We start from the raw sequence: 20,132 nt of genomic DNA, 5'->3' as shown, positions 1-20,132 counted from the left end.
AGAGACAGGAGGATCGCGCAGGTTCGAAGCCAGCCACGCGCGCTGGCTTAGGAGACCCTGTTTCCAAATAAAAATGTAAAAATAGGTCTGGGAGTGTAGCCCGGAGGTAGAAGGGCTTCCAGGAACCAGTACCACCAAAAAAAAAAAAAAAAATTTGTTCAACTTTTTATCTTTAATGCCAAACTGATTGTTTTTGTTTGTAGATAACACATTACCTTATTAGTAGTGGTGATGTAGTTTTTAAAAAATCTCATGTGTATGTATCTCATGAAATGTAATGATTTAGTGATCCTTCATGACTTAAGACTTGAACCTCTCCTTAACTCCAGGAGGTTCAGACTGAATTTTGTCAACTTCCAGAAGTCTTAACTGGGACCCTGAGACTTGCCTTCCATTCAATTTACTTCATAATTCAAATCTCCTTAACTCTCTCCCATCATCATTCTAATTCATTGATTTTTCTGGACATTTCGTCTCTCTCTTTTTGCATACACTGCGGTCGTTTGTGAGAGGCTATTGCTTTATGTATTCTTTCCTGACTGCAGATCCTGGCTCCAGGTCTGTGGGTGCTGTGCTCTGAATTGAGACCATAGCTCGCACATCCACCTTCCACACCGTAGTCCTGTTTCCCTGCAGGGAGGGGATGCTCTCAGGCCATCAGCACAGTCTTTTTGCATTTCTCTGCTTTACTCTGCCTTCCTCTCTTATTGCATATCTGAGAGAGGTCTGTGCTTTTCCAGGAGGGAGCCCGGCTGGGCTTCGTTGGTGGTTATGTGGCCTCCCTAGGACTCTCATCATAGGAAGGGGAAGGTCGAAAGCTTGGAGTCTGCTGTTTGGCCTTGTAGCTCACGGATGGGCCGCACCCTTCATCACACATGTGGCGTGGTCTTGCCAGCCTTGGTGCTCCTGGACTAATGTGAAGAACAATTAAATCAGACAGAGTTGAGATATTCTGTAAAGCAACTAGCTCAGGCTGCCCAAGCATGGCTGTCGAGGACGTCAGAGAGGTGGAGGTGATGTGGGGCTGTGCTGGGAGGTGGGAGAGTTGGAACAGGAGCTGGACAAGGAGCAATACCTCTACCTCAGTGTTCATTCCTTGAGCAGAAGAAGGGGGCTGTGGTTATATAAGAGCGTGTCCTGCTCTAACTCGAAGCATGCTAAAGTATTTAGGAATTAGTCATGATATCTGAACCTCGTGTGTGTGTGTGTGTGTGTGTGTGTGTGTGTGTGTGTGTGTATGCGTATACATCAGAAGGGCAAACATTCTTATAACATGCAGAGAGAAAGATAAATATGGTAAAAAAAATTAAATCTGCATATGATTTTGGCATTCTACCAATTATATTTGTAATTTTTCCTTCTGTGATACTGGGGATTCTACCTCCAAGCTACACCCCCTGCCCTATTTTATTTTTATTTAAAAAATGAGACCTTACTAGGTTAATGAGAGTCTAACTTCTTGCTGAGGTTGCCCTTGAACTTGCGATGCTCCTGCCTTTGTCTCCCAGCTACTGAGATTACAAGTATGTGCCACCACACCCATCTTACATTTGTAATGTAGCTCAAACATTTTCCTGTTAAAAAGAAAAAAAGCAGCCAAGAAAAACATAATAAATGAAAACCAAACTTACAGAGTACACGTACATCCAAATACATTATTCCTAATCTAAATAAAATGGATTAATTTCACTTTTGAAAAGGCACCCCAAGCATAGGTCACCAAAAGGTAATATAGAAAAGAATCATACAAGATCTGCTGTACAAATGCATATAAAATGTTAAAAACTATTAATATCAGTAGAATATAGATCGATCAATATTCATTAAGGAAATTGAAACTATAATTAAAAAACATTCTCAAAAAAGACACCAAACATAATGCAGTTTTACCTCCAAATAGCAATTGTCTGTCATCATTTAAAAGTTGTTTTGTATGACAGAAAAAGGAAGGCCATCAAATCATATTATGAGGTTGGTATTAGTCATAGGATAAACTGGACAAAGTCCATGAGAAAATAATCTTTCTTACAGATGTGGATGAACAAAGCTATGTTAAAATCTTGCAAAATAGCCGGGCATGGTGGCGCACGCTCGTAATCCCGGCATTCAGAAGGCTGAGACTGGAGGATCGTGCTTCACAGACAGCCTCAGCTACATAGTGAGGCCCTCCTCAACTCGGTGAGACCCTGTTTCAAAATAAAGAATAAAAAAATTGGGCAGGGAGTATAGCTCGGAGGTTGAATGCCTCTGGGTTCCATCTCCTGACCTAAAAAAAAAAAAAAAAAAAAAATCTTGCAAAATAAATTATTGTGTAAAAAGCAATTCTACATTATGAAGTATCCTCATAATAAAAAGATGTCTTAACATCAGAAAATAGCTTGCTAGAAATGTTCAGTTTTTGATCCTTTTAATAGATAACACATTTAGTGAAATTTAATACCATTTAATTATGAACTACTTATCAAACTAGAGTGAAAAACTGCCTTAAATTAATAAAAAAAATCACCTACATTTTACAACAAACATAATATTTAGTGAGGAAACTTTAAATGCATTCACATTAAAATAACAAACCCCATGATGGCAGATACTACCTCTGCTATTATTTAACACTGTACTGAAGGTTTTGGCCAATGCAACATGACAGGAAAAATAAAGAGTTGGAAAAACTAGAAGAGGACAATTTTTTAATATACCAGAAAAATTGGTAATCCATCTGAAATGTATGCAGTTAGAACTTACGCATACAATTTCTCTAGTAATCCAGGAAAATTTAAAAATAAAATAATGAGATATATTTTATGATCAAATTGACAGAAACTTTCAGATTTGATAATATAATTGTTAGCAAGAATAAGAGAAGCTGAAGCTCTTTGATCACTGGTAAGAGGAACTAACTTTATACCAGTACTTTGGAAAGTATTCTGGCAGTAGCTGTAAAAAATGTGCACTGAACAAATGATTCAAAAATTCTACTTCTTGGTTTATAACAACCACAGAAAATCATACAAAATATACACGGGCACATATGCTAAGGTGCTTGTCACTGTTTTGATATAGTAACTAGATTCATCAAATGATGCAGAAGTCTTTCAGTAGAGAAGTACCAGGTCATTGCATACAAAATGGGTAGTGTGCAGCAGTTACACCAACAAACTAGCTCGTTAGGAACCAAGATGAGTAGATCTCAAAATATAATAATGAGTAGAAAAAAAGCAAGTACAGAAAGACACACAGACTGACTTCATTTATATAAAACTAAAAAGAGACCCAAACTGTAGATAATTTTTATATATAGTACAGCAGTACCGGCAATTAACGTGTATTCTTGGTGATCACTGATCCCTGGTGGTTCTGCGCAGTAGTGCTTGGCATTTTCTTTATTAGACTTTCCTACCTTAAAAGAAACCTTCATGCTAAAATAAAGACGTTCTACCTCCACAGCTCCTCACCCACCCGGCCCACTCCTTTGGGTGGGTGCAGTACCTTGTTAAACTAATGGGACTCAGACCCCGAGCTACTGCCTGTCCTACCATTAGACATACCTCCCACTTGATGGGCGGCTTCTTGCCACCATGTCTAGCCACGTCATGGCCACTGCGTTGTTGACAGTCTCTAAGGCTCCCTCTGTTGCCCTTGCAGACTTCAGGACCTCCTACCCAGTGCCAGAGGGGTCCTAGCATGAGCCACGGCGGGTCTTCTCATCAGGGTTGAAAGTCTTCCTTTTGGCAGCGAGGGCGTTGGGCCTTTTAAAAGCACCTGCATCTTGAGCTTTGGAAAGGAATAGAGGTCTCTTGGGTTTCCTGTGACAAGGCTTTTAGCGGAGGGATGTTTCCTTCCTGTTATCTACCGCCTGGCCCCTGCGGGCTGGGTGTGGGTCACTGTGGGGCTGAGGGACAGCTAGCCTGTGGGGTAGGTTGCTGGGTGGCTTCTATGTTGTTAGGCTCTTCTCTGAGCTGTTTGTTTACATGTGGATGGAGAAGGCAGAGTTTGGATGGGTGTGACTGATGGTGAATGCTTGTGAACAAAGATAGAAAGGTCAAAGGGCCGTGCCAGGCCCACCACAGGGCCTCCATGGGCTTGGGAAGAAATGTTCTATAGAAACGTGGTTCGCCACCGAGATGGGGATTAATTCCAGAGTCCTTCAAGAACCGCTGGTCTGCCCAGCTCGATCTGATGAGGCTGGGTGTTTGCCACGGAGTCAGTCTTAATTTCCTCCCCATCCACTTCTGAGATGGAGGCGAGCCAAGAGAAGGCCTGGAGGGACGGCAGGTCAGCGGGCTGAGCAGGAGGCGCGGGGGGAGCCGCACCTGCGCAGGGCTCCGTGGCTCCGAACTGGAGCAAATGCTCTGATTAAATCACATCTTTTCTTACCGCAATCAGGAAAGAGGAAGTGGTTTGACACAGCGCTCTGCGTCAGTTATGATCAGACTGGGGGACATTCCGTCTGCTCTGTGTTTTCTGCCAACCTGGGCACCTCACGTCTGCGGCAGTCGGCAGCGGAGGGGGCTGTAGCGCGGGCCAAGCTTCACAGCGTCTGGTTCCAGGCTCCTCCCTGCTCGGAGCACTTGCTTGTTGTCAGGGGCATTCAAGTGCTGCTCCGAGCTGCATTCCAGCCTCTGCCGGGTGCGCAGATCCGGGCTTCAGAAGGGGAAACTGAAAGGCGTTGACTATTTGGCAGGGCGTAAGCAATGAATGAGTGATTTTAAAAACAGAATTCTGTCATTGGGATTGGGTTTTGTTTTTGCTTTTGTAAGAGGAGTCCTGGTCCGACGGGTTGGTTGTGAGCGAGGTCAAAGCTCTCTGAGATGGTTGCTGACAGATGGCACAATCCCAAAGGAGGAATTAGGGCACCAAACCGTGGAGGAAGGAGCATATCTGTGGATGCCAGAGGCCTGGGCTCATATCAGGGCAAATCAGACCTGGCTTCACTAGGATCCTGTTCTCAATGTGGTTTATAGCGTGGAATGAAACACAGAATATACGTGTGTGTGTGTGTGTGTGTGTGTGTGTGTGTGTGTGTGTGTGTTATAGTATAGTGCTGGGTACTGAACCTAGGGGCATTCTACCTTTGAACCATACCCTAGCCATTTTTATTTTGAAATAGGGTCTCATTAAGTTGCTGAAGCTGGTCTTGAATCTTTGATTCTCCTGTCTAAGCTTTCTAAGTAGTTGTTATAGGCATATGTTATTGTGCCTGGTTGAAACGCTGAATTTATAATCAGTTTTATGTACTGAGAATCACCTTACACAGGTGAGTTGACGTACTTGGGGCATACTTTTCTATTTTTGTGGTACTGGGGTTGGAATATAGGGGTGCTCTGCCACTAAACTACATCCCCAGCCTTTAGAAACCTTTTCTATTTTAACTTTGAGACAGGGTCTCACTAAGTTGCCGAGACTGGTTTCCCACTTGTATTCCTCCTGCCTCAACCTCCTAAGTATGTGCATTTCACTAAGTATGGTGTATACCACTGCACTTAGCTTACAATTTTTTGTGTATGTTTGTGTGTGCATAGAACTGGGGATTGAACCCAGGGGCATTCTACCTTTGAGCTACACCACCATCCCTAACTTTTATTATTTATTTATTTATTTAGGTAGTACTGGGGTTCCTGGTAACCCTTCTACCTCTGGGCTACACTTCCAGACCTATTTTATATTTTTATTTGGGAACAGGGTCTCTTAAGCCAGCAAGGCTGGCTTCGAACCTGCGTGATCCTCCTGTCTCCACCTCCCAAGCATGGGGATTACAAGTGTGTGCCACCACGCCCGGCCCTATTTTTTTTTTTTTTATTTTTGAACAGGGTCTCACTAAGTTACTGGGACCTCACTAAGTAGCTGAGGCTGGCAGCAAACCTGTGATCCTCCTGTCTCGAGCTCCCAAGTACTGGGATTACAAGTGTGCACCACCATGATCAGCTCTAGCTTACATCTTTTTAAGTACATTTTTATTTAATGTATACAGATTGTTATGGCTTGGTTTGGGATGCACCCTCAAAGCACATGTGCACTGAGTATGGTCCCAGGGCGGCAAGGTCCAGATAGGGCCCACGTGGAGAAGGCGGCCATGGGGGTGTGATCCTGAGGGCTGCATCTGTCTCTGGTCCCCTTTTCTGACTCTCCCTCTAGGTACCATGGGCTGAGTGGCCTTTCTCCCCCATTCCACCATGATGCTTCTGGCTTGAAGCCAGCCAACCTCGGACGGTAAGACCTCTGAAGTCATAAGCCCAGATAAGCATTCCCAGCCCCACGTTGCCCTCGTTAGGTGTTTCTGCCGTGCTGATGTAAAACTGCCTAAATACTCATTGCACATATTCATGGGACACCATGTGATACTTCAACACATGTGTACCATGTGTAATGAGCAGGTTGAGGTCACTGACATGTCTATCATCTTCGACATATAATGACCTTGCGTTGGGAACATTCAAAATCTCCTCTAGTAGCTCTTTTGAAATATATAATTGTTGTCCACCCCAGTTATTTAGTTGTGCCACCTAGAACATTCTCCAGAAACCATCCTCTCTCCATCTTCCCTGCCCCATTCTTCCCAGGGTCTGCTCACTGTATTCTGTTCTCTATTTCTTTGAGATCAACTCTTTAGCTGCCATATGCAAATGAGAGCACGCTGCATTTGTCTTCCTGTGCCTGATTTATTTAACTTAACACGGTGTCCTCCAGTTCCATCCATGTTGCTGCAAATTTATTCTTCGTAGCGGAATAATATTTCACTGTTTATATATGGCACAATTTCTATGTTCACTCATCATTTGATAGATACCTAGGTTAGTTCTGTGTCTTGGCTTATGACAAGTAAACTTGCGAGGGCCGATGTTTCTTTGATAAACTATCTTCATTTTCTTTGGCTGTGTACCCAACAGTGGGGTTGATGGGTAACGTGATAGATTTATTTCTAGATTTTAGAAGAACTTCCATACTGTGTTACAAAACAGTTGTGCTAATTTACATTCCCACCAGAAGTGTAGAAGAGTTCCCCATCCTCCACATCCTGTCTGGAATTTATTTATCATTTTTCGTCTTTTTTATAATATCCATTCTAAATAAGGAGAGGTGATATCTCATTTTGGTTTTGATCTTCATTTCCCAGATGATTAGAGACATTGTACATTTCTTATATTCTTGTTGGCCACTTGTACTTCTTCTTTTGAGAAATTGGTTAGTCATATTCTTGGCTTATCTTTAATCAAATTAGGTTTTTTATTTTTTATTTTTCATTGAGTTTCTTATATAGTCTGAATTTAATCCTTTGTGAGATGAATAGTTTACTTTTTTATTTTGTAGGTGTTTCTTCAGTCTGTTGGTAATTTCCTGTGCTATGTAGAAATTGTATTTATTTATTTATTTATTTATTTTGAAATTTTTACTTGGACGTAATCCCATTTGTCAATTTTTGTTTCGTTGCCTTTGCTTTTGGAGTCATATTCAACAATACTTTACCTAAGCCAATGTCCTGCAGCATTTCCCTCATGTATTCTTCTGGTAGTCTCATAAATCAGGATTTATATTGGAGTATTCAACCTATTTTGGTCTCATTTTTTGTATGTGGAGACAGGGGTCTATTTCATGTTTCTGCTATGGATACATGGAAATGCTTCTAAGCATTGTTTACTGAATAGACTCTTCCTTCTTTAAGACATGTTTTGTGCTGCATTTGCTGAAAATAATTTGGCTATAGTTGTGTGGATTTATTTCTAGGCTTTCTATTATGTTTCACTGGCCTTTGTGCTGATTTCCATACCAGTGTTTTGGTTTAGCTTTCTAGCGTGTTTTGGAGTCAGGTATTATAATACCTCCAGCTTGACTATCTTTTTGCTCATGACTGCTTTAGCTATTTGGGGGTCTTCTACAGTTGTATACAAATTTTAGGAATGTTTCTATATTTATCGAGAACATCATTGGTATTTTGATTGAAAATACATTTAAACTGTAGATTACTTTGGGTAGTACAAACATTTAGCATATTACTTCTTCTGAACCAGGAACATAGTATATCCTAATTTTTGTGCATCTTCTTCAAAATCTTTAATTAGTGTTTTGTAATTTTTCTTATAGAAGTTTATTTTTAGAAAAACTTTAAAAAGTTTATTCTTAGGTATTTTATTCATTTTTGTAATTCTTATTGAGACTGCTCTCTTGATTTATTTCTTAGCATTTTCATTGTTGATGTGTAAGAAACTACTGATTTTGTATGTTAATATTATATCATGCAATCTTAGCAAACTTATCACATCCAACAGGTTTTTGGTAGAGTCTTTATACTTTTGTGTATATGAGGTCATGACATCTGCAAACAAGGATTATTTGATTTTCTCCTTGCCTACTTGGATCTTGACTTATTTTCCTGGATATTACTTCCAATGCTACTTTGAATAAGGGTGATGAAAGGGGGCATCCTTGTAGCTGATCGTAAAAGGAACAGTTTTAGTTTTTCCCCCTTCAGTATGATGTTGGCTGTGGATTTGTCATTAAAAGCCTTTGTTCTGTTGAGGTGCATTCTTTACCCAATTTGTCGAGAAGTTTTACCATGAAGATATGATATATTTTATCACACACTTTTTCTATATCCATTGAGATGAACCTATAGATTTTGTTCTTTATTAAGTTAATGTGATTTCTTACGTTTATTGCTTTGCATATATTAAACCATCCTTACATTCCTGGGACAGATTCTTTTTTACTGTATTTTACAGTAGTTTTCTGGTACTGTTGGATTTGACCTGCTAGTATTCTGTTGAGAATTTTTGCATCTTTGTTGAGAAGAGAGTATCATTCTATAGCTTTCATTTTTGTTGTGTTATCGTCTGATTTTGCTATTATGGTAATCCTTGATTCAAAATGATTTTGAAGTGCTTACTTCTTTTAAGTTTTTTTTTTGAATAGTAGGAGAAGAATTGGTATTAGATTTTTTAATGGTTTGGCAAAATTCAGCAGTGAAGCCTCACCTGTGACTCTGGGCATGGCATACCTGGCTATTAGTGTAGGATGCCCCTCAGTCTTTGTTGATGATGTGGGAAAACGGATGCTTTAGCAGGGCTGTGAGGCGAGGTAGGTGGTGTGGGGGAAGAGGCAGGATACCTCTTTGTTTTCAAAGGCTCAAGGGTAGGCTCACAGGGGTAGAGCACAGCGTTTCCAGAAGAAGGGGTGCCTGTCAAGCCCATCGGTATCTGAAGTCTACACAGGTGACTTTACAGTGTGCCTCAGTCAGCATTATCACCCCAGCATGGGGGAGGGAGGGGGAGAGAGAGAGGAGGAGGAGGAGGAGGAGGAAGAGGAGGAGGAGGAGGAAGAGGAGGAGGAGGAAGAGGAGGAGGAAGAAGAAGAAGAGGAAAAGGAGGAGGAGGAAGAGGAGGAGGAGGAGAAAGAAGAGGAGGAGGAGGAAGAGGAGGAGGAGGAAGAAGAAGAGGAAAAGGAGGAGGAGAAAGAGGAGGAGGAGGAGAAAGGAGAGGAGGAGGAGGAGAAAGAAGAGGAGGAGGAGGAAGAGGAGGAGGAAAAGGAGGAGGAAGAGAGAAAAGAGAGATGCTCTCACATCATGGAGGCTATAAACCAGAGAGAAAAAGAGAGAGCAGGAGGAAAGACCCTATATAATTCCCAAGACCACCCCCCACGGACCCCCTCCTTAGCAATCAAACCCTGATTCCAACATTGTCACCTTGTTTCTGTGAGTTTTGGGGACATTCTAAATCTAACCGATTACACTGTGCTCTGGTGTTGATCTGTTCTGGGCCGGCCATTCTGCTGGTTCTTGAGGCCAGGGGCGGGAGGGGAGGGCTTCCCAGCTGGTTCACAGGGCTGAGTCAGCTGAGCAGTTGGGTGGTGCAGGTGCCTGGGTGGGAGAGGGCACAGCAAGGGCTGGGCTCCTCTAGGGAACACAGCCTGAGCTGTAGGCTTTTCCACCAGCAAATGCTCTGGGTGTTCTGGGTATCTGTAGCCTGGGCAGGGAATGCTGGGGCTTCCTGCTTTCCTCATGGACTGAAGAAATCCTTTGTGGTTCAGGGTGGACTTCAAGAGGTGAGACAGTCGTTGCCCTGATCCTCGTTCCTCTTCTTGTAAGGCCATCATTCTCGTGTGCTGTGACTTTTCTGCCACAGCCCCACTGACCTCTGGCACTCTGCTCCAAGCACACCAGGGAAGAAGCTGTTGTTTTAGTTTGTTTTGGAGGGGGGTGTGCCAGGCACCTCAGCTCAGCCTCTTGCTAATGCCCCCCTCGGGTTATCAGTTGTGTGCATAAAAACCCCCTCCCTCCCTCCAATTATTCTCTGTAATTAAAAAACCTGAAAAGCGAACACTTGGCTTTGTCCTTTCCCTCGAGGGAGCACTTAGGAAAGTACCATGGCACGTGCGGTGGCGACGCAAAACTTTCCCTGTTCTCCTGGATCTGTGTAATGAAAAAAGAACAGGTTCAAGTGCTTCTTGTCTATAGCAGAACGGGTTATTGGGAAAAATAAAAGAAAGGGGCCTTTTTGACTTGCACACTTGATTCCGAAGACTAAAAAATGCAATTTTCCATTTCCCTCTCTGGCACGTGATTATCACATTTCAAGTGAATGAGTCAAAACATGTCCTCCCGATCACGGAGACACCTGACACCGCACCATGGAGCCTTTGGACTCGCTCATTTTTCTATGCGGAGAATGTAGTTCATGTAATTTTTACTGTACCTGAATTTTAATTTGCAAAAATTATTGCTGCAATTACTGGCCCAAACAAATTATAAATTAGCATAAGCATTCCTAAGAGCACTCTTCAGGTGCTTTATTCTTACTTCAGCTTCTACCCTTTTGTAAAGACCTCTTACATCACCCTGTTCATCAGGAGAATAGGAAGGAGTGAGGCACCCCTACAGGATCCAGGGTTAGGGTGCATTGGAGATGGATAGATCTTCTGGCAACTTTTAAAACAAAATTAGAATATAAAATCCATTTATTTTCTCTCCCTGTTAGGATTCAAGAAATGTGTCACTTCTAAAGGCTATCTGCAAAGTCATGCCATATTTTGAGTTTTTCATAAAAGGAGAAGGAACTTGATAGGCCTCCTCAGTTCAACTGGCTCAGCGTAGCTTTCAGGCATCCAGTATTGGCTCCAACTCAAAGTTAATTGGTCTTTAGGGATAGTGCTAATGACACTCGTCACGTCTTTCCCACCTCCCTCTTGTGCTAATTTCAAATTCTAACACTGCTATAATACAGGCTTATAATGGTGGGAGGCTGAGGTTAGGGACAAGGGTGGGTAAGACAGTCTCCAATTAGGCCTTCCTGGAGAGTCTAATTGGAGACTGGAAGAGGACTTCTGATCTGGAAGAAAGACCAAAATGGTGGACACTGGCAAATTATAGTTGAGTGCCTCTTGATGAGATTCAGAAAGGTTTTAATGGTTTGTGGCTAGACAGCCCAGCTCATGTGTTGCCTGTGGTTTTCCAGAAGGAGGCAGGTGAACTGTTTGGTGCCCAAGCAACCAGCAGGCAAGGTTCTAGCTGGGATTGTGGTTTCACTAATGTAGGTGTACAAATTCCTGTCTGCTTTGTAGAAATCCAGACACAAGATGGTGAGGAGCTGGGCAGGGCAGCCTTGGAATAGAGGGTCCACAGTTGGCAGGGAGAAGGGGCTTCAGGGTGGAGGTCCCAGGGATTCTTAGTGTCTGTGTGTGGATGGAGACATTAGGTAGAGCTGGGTGGGCAGGATTCTGCCCTGAGGGTAAGGCAGACTGGAGTTGAAATGGAAGTCCTCAGCTGACCACCCCAGCCAGCCACCACCCACCTGGCCTCAGCTTTGCCCACTGGGAAAGGGAGGTGTTGGTAGCTATGTTGCAGAATGGTTGTGAGGGTAAAAATGAAATAATGCACATAACATACCTTCTATAATGGCTGGAGAAAATAGCCACTAGGTGACTGTTTTATTCAACGCTTTCTGTTAATGGTAATGTTTTAATGTAATGCCAGGGTTTTACAAAATTTTTCAGAATGGCTTTCTGAAATAAGGAAGTACGACTCCCCAGAAATGTGTAACAGCTTTTCTCTTACTCTGTTCTGGTTTTTTACTTTCTTTTTTTTTTCTCTATTTTATAAAGCCAACTAATTCATCCCAGGGAAGATCCTTTGGTTACAAAAATTTTGTTTTAGCTGGGCGTGGTGGCGCACGCTTGTCATCCCCGCGCTTGGGAGGCTGAGACAGGAGGATCGCACGGGTTCGAAGCCAGCCTCAGCTACTTAGTGAGGCTCTCAGCAACTTAGTGAGACCCTGTTTCCAAATAAAATATAAAAAAGGTCTGGGAGTATAGCCCGGAGGTAGAAAGCCCCTGGGTTCCACCCCCAGCACCACCAAAAAAAAAATGTTTTATGAAATGCCATAGCTCCATTCACATTTTTTTCTTGTTCTTCTGCTTGGTATATTCAACTTTCAAAGCTCTTGGATTTGGAAGGCTAAAAGGGCCCGGACTTCGAATTAGTGTCTTGTTTTCACTGTTTTTGTTTTTTTATTTTTTAACTAAAGCTATGTAAAGCTTGTGGATTAAACAGAATAAATTTCTTAACTAAAAAAGAATGTCTTTTGTAACAACTTATCTAAATATATTTATGGCAATTTGTACCAATGGAGGTTCTTCAAAACAATGTTTGCACACACTGCTTCCTGAGTGGCATGGGTTGGACTGTGTCCTCCCCTAAAAAGATAAGCTGAAATTCTGACTCCCAGAAACTTAGAATATGACTGTGTTTGGAAATAGAGTCTTTGCAGTTGGAACAAGTTAAGATGAAATGGTTGGAGTAACCTCAACACGCTATGACTTGTCCTTATAGCAAGGGGGGATTTGGGAGCAGACACAGAGAGAATAGACATCAAGACTCAAGAACACCAGGTGAAGGCGGAGTGATTCAGACACAAGCCAAGGAACAGCAGGAACTGCTGTCTGTCACCAGAAGCCAGGAGGTCACCGTGAACACCCTCCCAACACGCAGTTTCAGAAGGAACAAACTTCAGGAAACTTTGGTCTCAGACCCCCAGCTGCCAGTATTGTGAGGCAGGGTATATCTATTATTTAAAGCCACCTAGTTTGTGGTTCTTTGATATGGAAGCTTTCAGAAAATAACACATCTAATATTTTCCAACCATGACCCATATGATGGGAAGCAAAGGACAGCTGTCATCTCCTCATGAACTAGGAGATCTACTCGGGCTTGTTGGCTTGGACCTTAGGGGAAGGTCTCCTTAGGGCTATGAATCGACTTGGTCATGCGATGGTGTACTGGCTTACTCTTGACTACCAGCAACAGATGCATACATCACCGTGCCCATCTCTAGCAAGGCTATACGTGAGTTTACATGTGAATTTTTGCTTAAATAAGAGAAAGATACCTTTACAAGTTAAGGTTTAATTATCACTTTCTCTTTCCCAAGAGTGATGAGTTTTAGTAAAAATGTAATGGTAAGTTTTATTTAAGAAAAAACTAAGAAGAATAAAGATATTCTCCAAGTCATATGTTATTAAATAGTGTAATGGTATATAAAATTTCACTTCCTTAAAGCTGGAATTTAAATTCAGACGCATCCGATATGACTCACACCCAGGTGGGGGGACCAGAAGAGTTCTCGGGACTTCCTGATGAATGCAGTCCCTTTTCCTTTCCTTCTTCCAGGACAGGTCCCATGTGGGTGTGGGTGCAGACTGAGAATTTGCAAAATCAAGCTGGGAAGGACTTTAGAGCTCGGGCTCTTATAACCTCACTACCTACATGCACATTACAAGACCAAGCAGTCCAATTTCATGATTCTTCAGATGAAAAGACACAGGTCCTGGAATAGAGTCCACGCCGGAGCAGTGCTGAACCAAAGCTCAGCATGTCTGCCAGGCTGAGTCTCAGCCCAGGGAGCACGGGCCTGCCGTGTTGAACTCATGTGGCAGTTGGCATCTTTTCTCCCAGCAAACAAAGTATCAGTATTTGGTGACTATGGGAACATTCAGATCTCTTCCTATTCCGCATCTTGTTCTGTGGCAAGAGTGCATTCTTTCCTTGTGGTTCAGTCCACCCAGCAGTAAGTGTTCGCACTGGCTGTGTTCAGAGTTCTGTGACAGGCGGGTAGCAGGGGAGGACCGGGCTCCCACAGTCCCCTTTGGGGTACAAACACAATGGCCGAGGTTCTACAAAGCTCCGCCTCTCAAAGGTCCTGCCACCTTCCAGTAGCACCTCCCTGGGGAACAAGCGTTTAACACAGTCTTTGGGGGCCATTAGAGATCGAAGCCACAGCAGCTTCTATGAGCACACCTTATTGTTCTTTTTTAAAGATTCCACATACAAGTGAGGTCATTTGGTACTTGCCTTCTTGGGTCTGGCTTATTTCACCGTAATATCCTCCAGACTTACACATATTGTCACAAATGAGAAGATTTTCTCCTTTTAAAGGTGGTCTTCCTTTGTGCCTACATACCACGTTTTCTTTAGCTGTTCACCCACTGGTGAATGTCTAAATTACTTCAAGATCTTGGCTGCTGTACACGGCACTGTGCAGAGCATCGACGTTCAGCCAGAACTCAGCTCCCTGACGCCATTTTCTTTGGACATATTCTCCATGGTGGAATGGTAAACAAATCCATTTATCACCTCACACCTGTTAGGACGGCTACTATCAAAAGGATGAAAGATAACAAGCATCAGCGAGCATGTGGAGAAGAGGGAGCCCTTGCTCCCTGTCGGTGGGAATGCAAATTAGAACGGTCACCATGGAAAATGGTGTGGAGGCTTCTCAAAGGTAGAAAACAGAGCTACCGTGCGATCCAGTCCCTGTGCTGGGTAAAATCAAACTAGTTCTAAATCAATGAGACAACACATACCCAGAATAAACAAGACAATTTGAAAGAGAAAGAAATAGGAGGCCTTATTCTAGCCGATAGTACAACGTGCTAGGAAATAGGAGGGAAGTTAGCACATCCCGAGAGAGATTGACCCCTAGAGCAGAGAGATAGAGATGGGTCTCAGAGAGCGCATGTGTCCACAGACGATCTGGCGGAGCTGTGCATCGGAGCAGAGAGAGGGATGCTTTCGTAAGTAGCGCCGAGGTGAGAGTCCGTCCTCTGAGCAGCGTAGTGGGGCTGGGAGCAGCCGTGGACTGGACTTACGAGCCCACGGAGGCAGAATGCTGGAACTTGCTCTAAGGACAAGTGTGGGAGTGTCTTTATAATTTTGGGTGTGGGGGGAAATCTGACAAAGTGCCTGAAAAGCACACCCATCATGGAAATAGATGGGTGCCACGGCTCCATTGCGCTATGTCTCCTGAGCACAGGACTCTGTGCAGCGAGCCAATGGTGACCGCTGGGGAGAGGATCCTGCCAACTTCTGGACCCCACTGGAGATCGCCACCCACAATGCACAAGCTAGCTCTGCAGGCAAGAGGGGAAGAAAGAGAAGCTCAAGGAAATGTGCAGAGAAATGAACAGGCAATTAAGAAAAGGAGAAAGTGAGCTGGGCATGGCGGTGCGCGCCCATCATTCCAGCACTTGGGAGGCAGGAGAATTGTAGATTTGAGGCCACTACAACTTAGTGATACCCTTCCCAACTTAATGAGACCCTCTTTCAAAATAAAAAATAGGAGCCGGGCGTGGTGGCGCATGCTTGTCATCCCAGCATTTGGGAGGCTGAGATGGGAGAATCACGGTTCAAAGACAGCCTCAGCTACTTAGTGAGGCCCTCTGCAACTCAGTAAGACACTGTTTCAAAATAAAGAATAAAAGATAGGGCTGGAGGTGTAGTTTGGAGGTAGAATGTCTCTGGGTTCCATCACCAGTACCTAAAAATAAATAAATAAATAAATAAATAAATAAATAAATAAATAAATGAAATAGGGCTGGGGTTGTAGCTCAGAGGTAGAATGCCCCTGAGTTCCATCCTCAGTAACATACACACACACACACACACACACACACACACACACACACACACAATTTTAAAACACCCAGGTTCTTACTGGATAGGAGGAGAGATATTGACTTCAGATAAAACAAGAGAAGAACCAAAGGAAACGACATTCTTTCATTTTGAACCCACTGGACTTGCAAACTTCAGTTGGTAGGGTGTGTGGAAATGCATACCGCAGTACACAGACAGCTCTGACGGGACAAAGCTGGGCACTGGCTTTGGCCACAGCTGCTGTGACTAGTGAGGGTAAAGGGTCAACGTGCCCCGTGCCTGAGGTCCCTCCTGAGCGTGTGTGCGTGTAAAACGGTGCCCCACTGCCCTGAGCAGAGCTCCAGCTGGCCATGGACGCGGGCCCCAGAGGCACGAGGTGTAGCCGAGTTGGGGTGTCGATGGGGCGGAGGCTCCCGTGGACTGGACGTCAGCGCACCTGCCCGCGGCCCCGTGGGAGCGCGCCTGAGAGCACTGTGGAGTTTGTTTCCTGCTCCATCTTACTCGCAAATAACCAGTCGTGAGGCAAGCAGGACATTTTTATGTGATGACTGCAAAATGGAGAAGGGAAATTCATGCCACAAGATGCCTTCACCCAGAGCAGGTCTGGGTCTGTTTCTGTCAGACTGAGGTGTTAAGGGGCGTGGAGTGGGCATGCTGCCCTCTTGGGGGGCTGGCAGGTGGCAGCTGGGAGCAGGTGGCCCTGGGCTGCAGCCTTAGTTTTCACGGGCAGCACCAGTTCATGGGCAGAACTAACAGAGCGCAAGTAGGTTCCAGCGTGGGGAGGGCTCCTGTCGGGGAGAGGACGGGTGACAGGCAGAGGGGCGCTCCAGCCGCACTGGAGCTCAACTGCAAACCTCGGTGCGTTCTTCAGATGCAGAATCATACTTAAAGTCACAGGGAGTGGCTCTCTGTCGGTGGGCAGGCGGTGGGGACAGGATTTGTGGGTGTAGATTGAGGATTAATTGGAAAAATATATAAAATGAACTCAAACAGAGCAAGGCAGGGTGTCTGCGCGGTTTGGGGAGGGCTGCTGCGCTCACAGAGTAAAAGTGTTCTTGTAAGTACTTAGGACAGGAAGAGGCGCGCGGCAGAGCCTCGGGAGTGGTTACATATTTGCCGTCAAGAGGGGCCCGGCCCCTGCTCTGTGCAGCCGGCAGGCCAGTGTGGCGCGCGCAATGGGACCGGACTTTGAGTCCAAATCCAGCAGACTCCAAAATCTATCTCCTCTAAGCCACACGATGGGTTCTGACGTAGAAAACAACAAAACAACAAAAACCACCCTGGCCAGGAAGCGTCAGCCAAGGGGGGCTGAGAGGCGGGAGGCGGGAGCAGCCATGCTGGGCAGGACTTGGACGTGGGCTTCCGTGGCTGCTGTAGGGTTTCTTAAGGCCTTCCACACTGAGAACGGCGTTGGAAAGAGTGTACAGGTGTGGAAAGACTTTGATCTGGGAACAGGAGGGCAGAGGGCGGTGAGAGCCGAGGAGGACTTGGATGCTGGGCAAAGGTATTCTAATTCGATTCCTGAGCAGAGAGGGGTAATCGGGAGGCGTCTATGGCCGTTGATCAGGGTAATGGTGTGATTTGCCTGGTTTTAAGGAACAGGCTTTGGTGGAAGAATCCATTCCTGAGCAGATGGCAGTGGGAGCACACTTGAGAGGGGCCAGAAGATTCACTTGGAGGGTGCGGAGATTCAGGCAGGAGGAGCTTTTCGGCTGAGCACACACAATATTTCCATAGCAGCCCATGGATACCGAGAGACGGGATGCAGGGTTTGAGGGCGGGAGGAAGAGCGCCTATGTTTAAATTTCTTTGCTTCCATAATTGGCCGGTCATTCTCCATGGCCAAATGCTGGATACTGGGAGAGGGTGAGAATTAAAAGTCTTGAATGCTCTGCAGGAGAAAACTGTGCTGAGAAGGACCCCAGAGATGTTCTGTGATTGAGAAGTCTCCAGAAACAAGTTAAGATGGGTGATGTGGGGCGGAATCCCCCCTGAAACCTCATACACAAGTCAGTGTGGGGCCCCCCAAAAAATGTAAGAACCGGGTGAGTCCCTGGAGGGGCCCATGGGACACAGGCCCTAGCCTGCCCGCAGAGAGGTCCGGTAAGTGGGAGCTCAGCCTGGCCGGTCCCTCGGTCCCACTCAGGGCTCCCACCATGGATGATGATTTTGGGGCAGGTATCTCCTGCATGAAGGGTGTCTGCCTTCAGAGGGAGTGGGAAGCTGCCAGGCCTGGTGGAGACTTCATTGAAAGACCTCTCAGGTGGAACCCCAACTCTGACTTCGGTCTCAACTGGGCAAAATGGTTGTGCGTCATTATCTTCGCAGCCGGTGCTGTTTCTGTGGTACCGCGTGCCCTGGCGTGAATCACTCTTGCCCACCGGGGTCAGGTCTAAGACTGTGATGCCTGCGGAGCCAATGGTGCACAGAATGGCTGCATTTCCACTTGGTAAGTGAAGCTGTGTAAGTGCGTGTGGAGACGTGCCGTCTCACTTTGGCAGGCCTGTGTCCTCGGGCAGCAGTAGGTGGTAAGAATCCTCAGGTGGGCAAAGCCCACTTCTGCCCAGGGCTGTCAGGGATGGTACTAGTGGGCGGTCCGTATGCATATCTCTGGACCATGGTGGAGGGCAATGACCCAAGTAGCCTCTGACCTCATCTCCCTACACTCAGATCTTGTGCTTAAAAGAAGAATAACTCATTGTTACTGTTGTGTTAGAAAAAGGTGAAATGTAAAGATGTAGTTGTCAGGTGAGCTGAGGATGGGAGGAGTGGCTCCATGGTCTTCCTTGAACCCGGTCTTGCCTGGTTGATGGAGCAGCGGCCAGAATACCTCGCCAAAGGAAATACTCCCTGTTATAGTCTGCGTTTCCATCAGTGTGACACAAACACCATAGGAACGACGTAGAGGAGGAAAGGGGTACTTGGGTCACGGCCGCAATGGTATATAGTCTGAAGTCAGCCAGCTCCAAGCCAGACATCATGGCAGTACCGTGTACGGCAGAGGATGGCAGCAGGAAAGCAGAGAGAGAGAGAGAGAGAGAGAGAGAGAGAGAGAGAGAGAGAGAAAGGAGGAGGAGGAAGAGGAGGAGGAGGAGGAGGAGGAGGAGAAGGAGTGAGTGACCAGGGACAGAAACAGTCCCCGCCCACACACCCAGTGACCAGCCTCCTTCAGCCCTCATCTGCCTAAGTTACCACCCAGTGAATCCACTCAGATTATCAGTTCTTCAGTGGACTTATTGTTACGGTTTGGGGAACTGTCCACAGGGACCCCTGGTAGGGTCCTGGACACAATTTCCCTCAAACTACAAAAAAAAACCACATAAAAACAAAAAACACAGGTTCTTGTCCTGAGCTAAGGATAAGTATACAATAGCCCAGACTCTTGCTGAAGAGTTAAAGAAGTTTATTAAAAAGATAGAAATACAGAAGACAGTTACAGCCTCATGTACCCAAGGGTAACATGAGGGGGTGGTTCGAACAAATTCACCAAAGATATAACACGTGGACCAGACTTTTTATACACATGACCTCCATCTTGTTCACGTTCAAGTAATTCTGACACAGTAAATGTCCCTGTAAGGTACCTCCCCTTACTTTACCGCCAAGGTGTACTTTCTGGCTTAGGTGTCTTTCACAAAGGTCCATCCCCTCCTCCCATCCTGGCTAGATTATTATGTAGATCTGTCTTCAGAAAGAGGAAATCCAGGCAGGGCGGAGACAGGAGTGTCACAAAGGTTCAAAGCCAGCCGTGCGGTGCTGGCTTAGGAGACCCTGTTTCCAAATTTAAAAAAAATGTAAAAAAAAAATAGGTCTGGGAGTGTAGCCCAGAGGTAGAAGGGCTTCCAGGAACCCCAGTACCATAAAAAAAAGAGGAAGTCCTAGTTCCCCTCTCCTATGGACTTGCTAATTACTTTTAGCTAAGTCCATCTAAGTTTCAGTAGCTGTTTGCTTCCTGACCAAACCAAGACCAAGTCTTTCACAGATTTGCCTCTCACCCAATTTTTGAAATAATCTTAATAATTAGAGCTTTCTCAAATTTTCTTAGGCCATTCCCAATACTGGTACACTTATTCCTTGATGAGGCTGATTGCACCTCTGAACTTTGTTGAATGGCCAACACCTGAGCCTTTCAGGGGACACCCCATATCCGAACCCCCACACTCCTTCATGGCTAAAGCTGTGGACAACTCCTGCCCCATGGCTGGAGGCCAGTGAG

Source organism: Muscardinus avellanarius (genome assembly GCF_963383645.1).
Source record: "Muscardinus avellanarius genome assembly, chromosome: 15".
Taxonomy (NCBI): domain Eukaryota; kingdom Metazoa; phylum Chordata; class Mammalia; order Rodentia; family Gliridae; genus Muscardinus; species Muscardinus avellanarius.
The sequence above is the reverse complement of the archived record's forward strand: the minus strand, read 5'-3'. Positions refer to the sequence as shown.